Source organism: Papaver somniferum, chromosome 2 (genome assembly GCF_003573695.1).
Source record: "Papaver somniferum cultivar HN1 chromosome 2, ASM357369v1, whole genome shotgun sequence".
NCBI lineage: Eukaryota > Viridiplantae > Streptophyta > Magnoliopsida > Ranunculales > Papaveraceae > Papaver > Papaver somniferum.
The window spans coordinates 10092342-10101395 of NC_039359.1; positions in this window are offsets into that span (position 1 = coordinate 10092342).

Consider the following 9054-nt stretch of genomic DNA (forward strand, 5'->3'; position numbering starts at 1 on the left):
CAAACTATCTTCTCAAATTCTTGCATAACGCTCATCCCTTCCCATTCCACCCTTATAATACTTGCTTGTGCGCCATAAATTGTACTTAGAGAAGACACGTTCGTCTTATCCTTTTCCTTGAAGCCTCTGAGAATTTGTCTCGGTTTGGTAAATGCTTTGGTCAATCTCTTTACATCCTCAATTTAATGAGGTTTTAGCTTTGCCAATAGGGAGTGACCAACAAAATCTTTCGGATCCCGGTGGTTATGACGGCCGAACGAAACCTCACAATCCCATTCACTGTTCTTGTCATTTAGACGGAATACAAGCTTAAAGGGGAAATTATCCTTCCTCGTATGAGTCTTGTATACCCTATTAGTCTTCTTCGGATATACATAATCCTTTCTCTTGTGGATATTCTTCTCCTTGTATTGCACAATTTTCTCGCAAACCATCTCAAAACGGCTTTCTAAACCTTGGGTATTCCTCACCAACACACGCATATTCTTAAGAGCAGTCTCTTTAGCCAAAGCAATTGCTTCCTTTGGATCTTTTATTCCCTAGATAAGGACAACAATTGGAGATTATAAGGTTCATTACAAGCAATCCATTGGTAATATTCAAGATACTAGGTGAAAAGAAATCTCTGGTAACATACCGAAGGCATTTTATAGTATTCCGATGTATCCCGACCGAGTGGTTTTGCATTTGTTGGATCAATATATGTCACAACCTAAGGATCGAAGGAAAAGGAAATACATTAGTTCCAAAAAAAAAAAATTAATACTATGTCGGTATGCAGTTCCGAAATGCTCGATTACAGTCCCGGCATAGTCGAACTGCTCCGAAACTGAAGACCAATTTTGAGACGCTTACGACATTCTCAATATATTTGAAAGCAACGCTGGAAATACTGGTTCCGGCATGCTCGTAATCTAAGTGACCACGCCGGTAGGAGGTTCTGGCATGGCACATACTTAATATACCATGCCGGTATTTGGCTTTGGAAAACACTCCTTCCTGTATGTTTTTTTGTATGTACCAGCATGGACGTTAAAACTGAACTGCGCCGGCAGGTGTTCCGGCATGCTCGTTATCTATGGTTCCACGCCAGTACACAGTTCCAGCATGGAACTATAGATAATTTCACATGCCGATATTTAGCTTCGGAAGACACTGCTTCCTGTATGTTTTTCATGCAGTACCGGCATGGTAACCTTACAATTCAACCATGTCGGTAGAATATTCCGTAGAATATTCTGTGGTAGGAAAAAGTAACTTTTGTACCGGCATAGTAATTTGGTTGCGTACTATGCCGGTTTTAGTTTCAAAAAGGGGGATATCAAGGTTCCGACATATTCGTAGTATGAATACTATGTCGGTACTTGTGAATCCAGCATGGTATTCATACTTTGACCATGCCGGTACTGAGATTTTACAGCAGCAACAATGGTGGATTCTAAGAAAAAAAATCAATTTTTCAAATTATTCACAGCTTTACCTGAGTATTGGGAGTGCTTATATGTTGAGCTAGTTTACTCTCTTGGATTGGTTCTTCACGAAACACTTCATGCTCATAAAATTCATGTTCCAAAAGTGTTGGTTCCACAAAAACTTGTAATTGTGAGTTGTTGTCATTGGCTAAAGATTCAAGATATGCTCCTTGTTGTAGTTGAGCTAAAGATTCAGCAGCAGCAATTCTCTCTTCACAATCATCCTTCATTTTCACCAAAATAATTTCCCTCTCAAATTTTCTTTCCCTCCTTCTACTCTCACCCAAACACAAATAAAAACACACATTAATCATTTATCAAAAATATTAAGATTTTACTAATTATTATTAATCACTAATCCTGATTAGTGAGGGATAGATTAAGAATTACATAAAATACTTAGATAAGGGGTGACCCTGATTTGATATTTGGATCCTGTTTTCGCCTTTTTCCTATATCCCCCAATTGTTTTTTATATCCCCTAATCGCGCGTTCTTTTTTTAGGTTTGTTTTACTCTTTTTCTTTTTATGGTTCTTCTGCAACCTTCATGGCTAGATCGACTAGGGATTCTTCCCGCAACCGATTGACAACAATACCTCCCCTGCTATCTTTGTACTCTTCTTTTTCTCCTCCTGCCACAGAAGAAGCTACTGGTAATGATAATGGCTATTGTCATTGCCAATTCAAGAGTTTTCATGGATGTACATACGGGGTTAATGGCAAGGGGTATGTCAAAGGATTTTTCTTACAGAATCTACATGATAGGCAACTATTTTCTGATGCTAACAAGGCTTTTTGCAGAGACTTGATTGCCAAACATCAGCATATACACCGCGTATGGGAGAAAGTTCTTGACTGCTTACGAATGCGGTTGTGCTGTATATGTATGCATCTACATGCCTGGAAGATATCATGCAAGGGAAAAGAATGGTGGTTCATGGAGATGTTGTTGCTAGACCATTCAACGGAGAAGGTGCTGATTTTATTTTTCACGGGTTGGCTATGTCAGCTGAGACTAGTGTTGTATGTCCGGATACTTCTGATGTTATGGATTGTGTTGTTTCTGAGGAGAATGATGGAGTTTCTGTAGCAGAGCCTGCTTGTTCTCTTTCTACAGAGTTGCTTAATTGTGTATTCCAAAGACAATTCATGACTATAACATGTATCCCTCACCAGTGCCGGTTATCTTTTCGAGATCGTTGAAATCATGTCTCGACAAAGTCATTGTTAACCCAACCAACTTGAATGCTTGGCTGCGGCTAATACTGTTTCCCATTTGCACCTTAGAACTTTACAGTCCGAGAAGCTCAGCTGAGGCGAAATCAGGTAAAAGGAAACGCTTAGAGATAGCAGCCATAAACCATGCTCTATCAGTTTGAAAAGAGCCCAACGACTGTTGTGTTTTGGTTGACAAAATGCTACAGCTCCCTGCCCGTTTTGGGTCTAAGAATAAAGATGAGAAGAAGCAGGGTTTGGCTAACTTGACGGCTTGCCATAAGAAAATTAGATGTGGCCATTTTGCTGCAGCGATTCGAGTGCTTTCTTCAAGTGGGATGGCTCCCTACAATGAAAAAACTTTATTGGAATTGCAAGATAAGCACCCAACAACGCCTCCTCCAATTGTTCCTTGTGATGATATTACAACGGATCCAATTATTGTGGATTTTCGGGCAGTCTTGGGAGCTATTAAGAGTTTTCCTAAAGGAACATCATGCGGACGAGATGGCTTATGGGCTCAACATTTAGTTGATGTGATGAGTGGGGCTGCGGATTTTGTTGCAGATGACTTACTTGCTTCGATTAAAGGAGTTTTCAATCTTTGGTTGCCTGGAAAATACCCTGCGTAGTTAGGAGAGTTCATAGCTAGCGCGCCCTTAACACCGTTACTCAAGCCTGGAGGAGGCATTAGGCCTATTGTAGTTGGCACGGTTTGGCATAGATTGGTTTCTAAGGTGGATGCTTTCGCTGTTGGAAAGGATATGACTTCTTATTTAGGCGATTACAAATTCGGGGTTGGTGTTCCTGTTGAAGGGGAGAGTATTTTACATGCTGTAAATGGTCTCCTTCAGTTGAAAGGTCACTCAGACATGATGTCAATGCTGCTCATTGACTTTTCTAATGCGTTCAACATGGTGAGCATATCTCAGCTCATCAAGGAGGTTCGTTTTCATTGTCCAGGTATTTCTCGATAGAATTTTGTTATATGCGACCTGCTAAACTCTACTACGACAAATATATTTTGTCTTCTGCCCTCGGACTCCAACAGGGTGACCCTCTCGGTCCTTTGTTGTTTGCTTTGACTCTTTAGCCTCTAGTAAAGACTATTGCTTCCAGCTGCAAATTCGATTTGCACGCTTGGTACCTTGATAATGGTACAATCATTGGTGATACACTTGAGGTGTCTAAGGCCTTGCATATAATAGAAACCGAAGGGCCAGGTAGGGGTTTACATCTCAATGAAAAGAAAACTTAAGTCTTCTGGCCTTCAATTGATCCTAGAAGTATTGAAGAGGGTGTTTTCCCGCCTGATATTGGTAGACCGTCTAATGGTGTTAAACTCTTGGGTGGTTCTACGAGTCTGGATTTGAACTTTATTACTGATATGATGCTGAGTAGAATGAACAAGACTATTCAACTTATGACTTCCATCAAAAAACTCAAGGATCCTCAAAGCGAGATGATATTACTTTGTAATTGCACTGGTGTTTCTAGATTATATTTTGCATTACGTACTACCAATCCTGCATCCCTTCAATAAGCTACTGAGCTTTTTTATGATCATTTGCTCAAGTACTTGAGACTCCTTATCACTGGTGATGGCTCGGGGTTTGTCCCTTTACAGCAGAAATTAGCTACCTTGCCTATCAAAGATGGTGGATTCGGCATTTATACCATGGAAGACACCCGTGCCTACTGTTACCTTGGTTCTCAGAGTCAGACGGCTTCAGTGCAAAAGGTGATCCTTGGTAACTTATTCTCAACAAACAAAGGCTATGCTTATCAGTTGGATATGCAGTGCGTCGATGATACTCCCCCCCCCCCCATGCAATCCCTGGCAGTTACCTATTTTGATGCGATTAAGAAGAAAATACCAGACCAATTTTCTATGTTTGATAGAGATTCCATTTTGTGGCAGTGTAACGGAGTTAAGCATGCACACGATTATTTATTAGCGGTACCTATCAATGGGCTTAATCAATGCCTCGGGACGAGACAGTTCAGAGCTGTCCTTTGCTACCGCCTGGGTATCCCATTGTTTGTTGAGAATGGTTTATGCTCCAGTTGTAACAAAACTATGGATATTTATGGAGATCACGCGCTTCATTGTTGTTAGAGCATAGCTCAGTTGAACCCACCAAGCGTTGGTATGTCAAGTTTGGTTGTCATATTTTAGTGAATCAAAACTCATTTAAAGAGTCGCTTGATTATATACTAGAGTCAACTTCGTATAGGTTAGCTTGAAAGTGTTAGGATATGAGACTTACAAGTATTACATGAAGACATGAAGAATGTGAAGAAGTATGGAGCTACAACGACAACATCATCCTTTATCTCGAGGTTAGTAATATTTGACTTGAAATGTTTCATTCCCTAACGTATCTTTCAAGTCGTGCATATTGAAAACATAACTGCGAAGCTGTGTATGATACTATAGTTAGACATAGTATTAAGGAATACAATACGAGGTTTATTGCTTAACCATTAAACTTTGTATATAATATATCGACATGATCATACGAGTCCTATTGTGATTATGTATGGGTATGAGTGAAGATTTCATCCTAGGAAACGATGTTTTACATTCGTTTAAAGGAAGTAAGTTCATAAACTTGTTTTGTGAATCAAAAGGGAAATCGCTAGGCTTACTGGGATTGTTATTCATTGCAAATCTATTTTGAACTACCAATATGTGTGTTTAGTATAACCGCTCATAAACGTGTTTATGTATCTTGGTAAAACTATTCACAAGGCCTGACTTATGTACTGGTATGAATTTTATCAGTGAAACCGATCTTAAGTAATCACTCAATATGGTATGATCGATGCCTTGTAAATAAAAACTTTTATCTAGTCAATGGGGAACCGATCCTAGTAAGAGGTGCAACAAATTTACAAGACGGAATCGATCCTTGTAAGAGGTACAACACGTTTTTAGTAAATGGGGGAACCAATCCTATGAACATGTGCAACAAGTTTGTAGTTTTGGGGGAACCGATCCTATGGACATGTGCAACCGAATACAAGTAGTTACCATAAGTTGTGGGGAACCGATCCTAGTACCTAGTGTGGATGGTGGATGATAAGCACGTAAGTGCTTCATTTTATACCCATATTTATATTAGCTAGGACTCGATATTTTGGATAACAATACTATTTTAGTGCTTTTGTAGAAAGTACAAGCGAATTCAATCAACCAGTAAGTAAATGGTTAAAACAGGAGCTAGAACGGAGTTTGCGACAAAGACGTCGAAAGACATTTTTGTGGCCGGCCTGGTATTTCTATATATCAGCAGCACTGAAGCTATTTCATGGACATCTCGTTTAGTGGGCTAAGAGCATCCACAGTCATGGAGTCGACCAAATGCCAAATAGCAGACCAAAAGCTAAAAAAAATTGGCATTTTACACTGAGCAACCACAGTCGTGGAAGACTATTTTTAGTCAGGCGGAAGTATAACAAACGCCCCAGTTCAGGCGCACTTTTAATGACCGTCCCAGTTCAGGCGCGCTTTTAATGACCGTCTCATTCAGGCGCATTTTTAATGTCCGCCTCATTCAGGCGCACTTTTAATGACCGTCTGATATCAGGCGCATTTTTAATGTGCGCCTGATTCAGGCGCACTTTTAATGTCCGTCTAATTCAGGCGCACTTTTAATGATCGCCTGATTTCAGGCGCACTTTCAATGACCGCCTGATTCAGGCGCACTTTTAATGACCGCCTGATTAGTGAATTTACATAAATATTAGCCACTAATCTTCTTCTAATAACGTATTAGCCCACTAATCTTCTTCTAATAACGTATTAGCCCACTAAACGAGTGAATATACCAACGTCCCATTGGGGCGTACATTAAAGCAACGTCCCATTGGGACGTAAAATATACCAACGTCCCATTGGGGCGTACAATATAACTACGTCTGTGTTGGGGCGTATGTATTACATGCGTTTGGTTAGGCGGAGTTTATAGATGCGCCTGATTCATACGTTAATTATACTTCCGTCTGATTTCATACGGTCACTAAAATCTCGTCTGCTTTCATACGCTATTAATACTTCCGTCCCACTATATTTCGTTTAGTCTGGGTTAACGACCACATTTGGTCTCAAACCCTAATTTTGGCGATCAAATTTGGGTTTGGTCCCTTCCGTTGCGGCATATTTTGAGACCAAATTTGAGTTTAGTCCCCAAATTTGGCCGTGACTGTGGTTGCTCTAAAGAATGAATTTGCTTCAAGCACCTGGAGGTCCTGGACCCAATTAGAACTTTGAGAATCAAAGAGTGGACGTAGCTAACACTCCATCTCTTCTTGTTGGTGGTATTAAAACTTCATTTCTCTGAGCTGTTCATAACAAAAGACAAAGGATTTTAGGCATAAACTGGAGCGTTCTCATTACTCCAAGCATCTGCCCACTGATTATTCATAGTAGGAATTCAGCTTTGAATGAAACGGATCGAGACTGGAGTTAACGGAACCTCAGGCTACAAGAACAACAAGACGCTCATGTTAGCTGTTCTGGTTATACTGCAAGGTACTTGGGTGAACTGGTGGAGGTTCTTTAAGGGCTAAGGGATGGTCGGCTGAAGTGATTGTAAACAGTGGATATGGTTCTCAAAGGTTCAGAACATGGAGAACGATGCTGTGACCGGACTTGGTAATTGCCTGAATTCGGAAGGACCCTGAATTTGAAACGAGCTGGATAATTGGATTGTGGTCGACTGGTGGATTTGGTGATCGATCAACAGCAACTTTGGAGCATGGAGTCTCGCCATTTCAGCAACAAAACAATGAATTGGGGTTCTTTCTGTGTACGTGAATTGGTTGAGCTTCGCAGGCTTGGTAAGATGGCCTGGGAAAGAAGCAGCGGTGATTTGTATGAGTTGCTGAGACCGAGAAGAAGAATGGAAGTTAGATTATCTGTCTCAAACTTGGTAGTAAGGATGCGGGGTTGATTGGAGAAACTCGTCTGTTGTTTGTCGAGGGTTAGGCGACGTTAATTGGCTTGGAACGGAACGGGATGAACCATATGAATCTGTTTGGGTTCGATAGGTGCTGTAGATGGAATCGAACTGAGACAGCATGAGTATGGGACTACAGTTGAGATTTCGCGGTTGAGTGTATGGAAGGGAGCTGTCGATGGAGTAAATGGTTGTGGATGGTTTGTACTTGAACTGCCAGGCACTCGAATGGAAGAAGGCAGCAGCAAATCTAGGTGGTGATCGGTGGTTGACTGATATTTATGTTCTGAAGTTGGTGGTCGAGATTTGTATGCTCAGAAGAGTTTTGTTCTCGTAAAAAAAATTGGTGGTGTGTGGTTGATGCTGTGAATGACTCGAGTTTGGAGAATGAGAAGACAGTGTTGTTGGTTGATCTTAATGGATGAAGCGAGTGACTCGATAGTTTGCTGGTGGAGATCAAATATGGAGTGCATTGTTGTAGCCGAGGTTTAGATGAATAGAAGAACCGGTGATCAACTGCCATGATTTTATGCTGTGTACGAAGAAGTTAAGCTGGGATTTCGAAAATAAATGGTTACACAAAGTCAGGTTCGAATAAATGAAGATTTGAGGAGAACGGTTGGGATTTTTATGGGTTCGAACAATTGAAGATAAGGCTGAATTGGGTGCCGAGAATTGGTGGGTTTCGGCTACCGAGATGGGAGTATGATTCTCGAGAAAACGGAAGGCAGTGGCGTTATATAGACTTCTTCAAACAACAATGACGGAATGAAACATTGACGATCTCGAGCTGAACTGGTGCAGCGAAGTTGGAGGAAGGTGCTAAGCCGTTCAGGATCTGGTAGGCAAGTTGGATCCAGTATTGGACCGGTGGACTGGGCCTTGGCAGATACTATATTTGCTAGGTCTTATTTTGTTTTGGTTCGCAGCAACACCTAGAGGAAAGAAAAGATATAAGACGAGGGGACTGAAAACAGGAGGAGGGGGGAGCGCGGCTACACAGCCGTTTCACAGTCTAGGGTTTGGAGTTTTGCTTCTCCGAATCCGATTTTGCTTAGCTAGTTTGATTTGAATATGTTTATGGCTTTTGAGAAAGCCATGTCTAGCTAGATCCTTGTTAGGGTTTAGGTAGAAACCAATTTTATTGTGTAAACTCTACATTTATATATTTAATAATGATTTGATTGATTAGTAGTTTTTCTTCATAGCTTGGTACGTAATTGCTCATATGATTTTCTTGATTATTTATACTTTTCAATTGATATGACGTGCTTTGGTTAAATTATTTGACGTGATATACTTTAGGATTGATAGGTAATGTTTTAGAATCACTACCCATGAAACGAAGAAAATTACAGCGGAGAAATAATATTTAAAAATACATGGAATATATTTTTAAAGA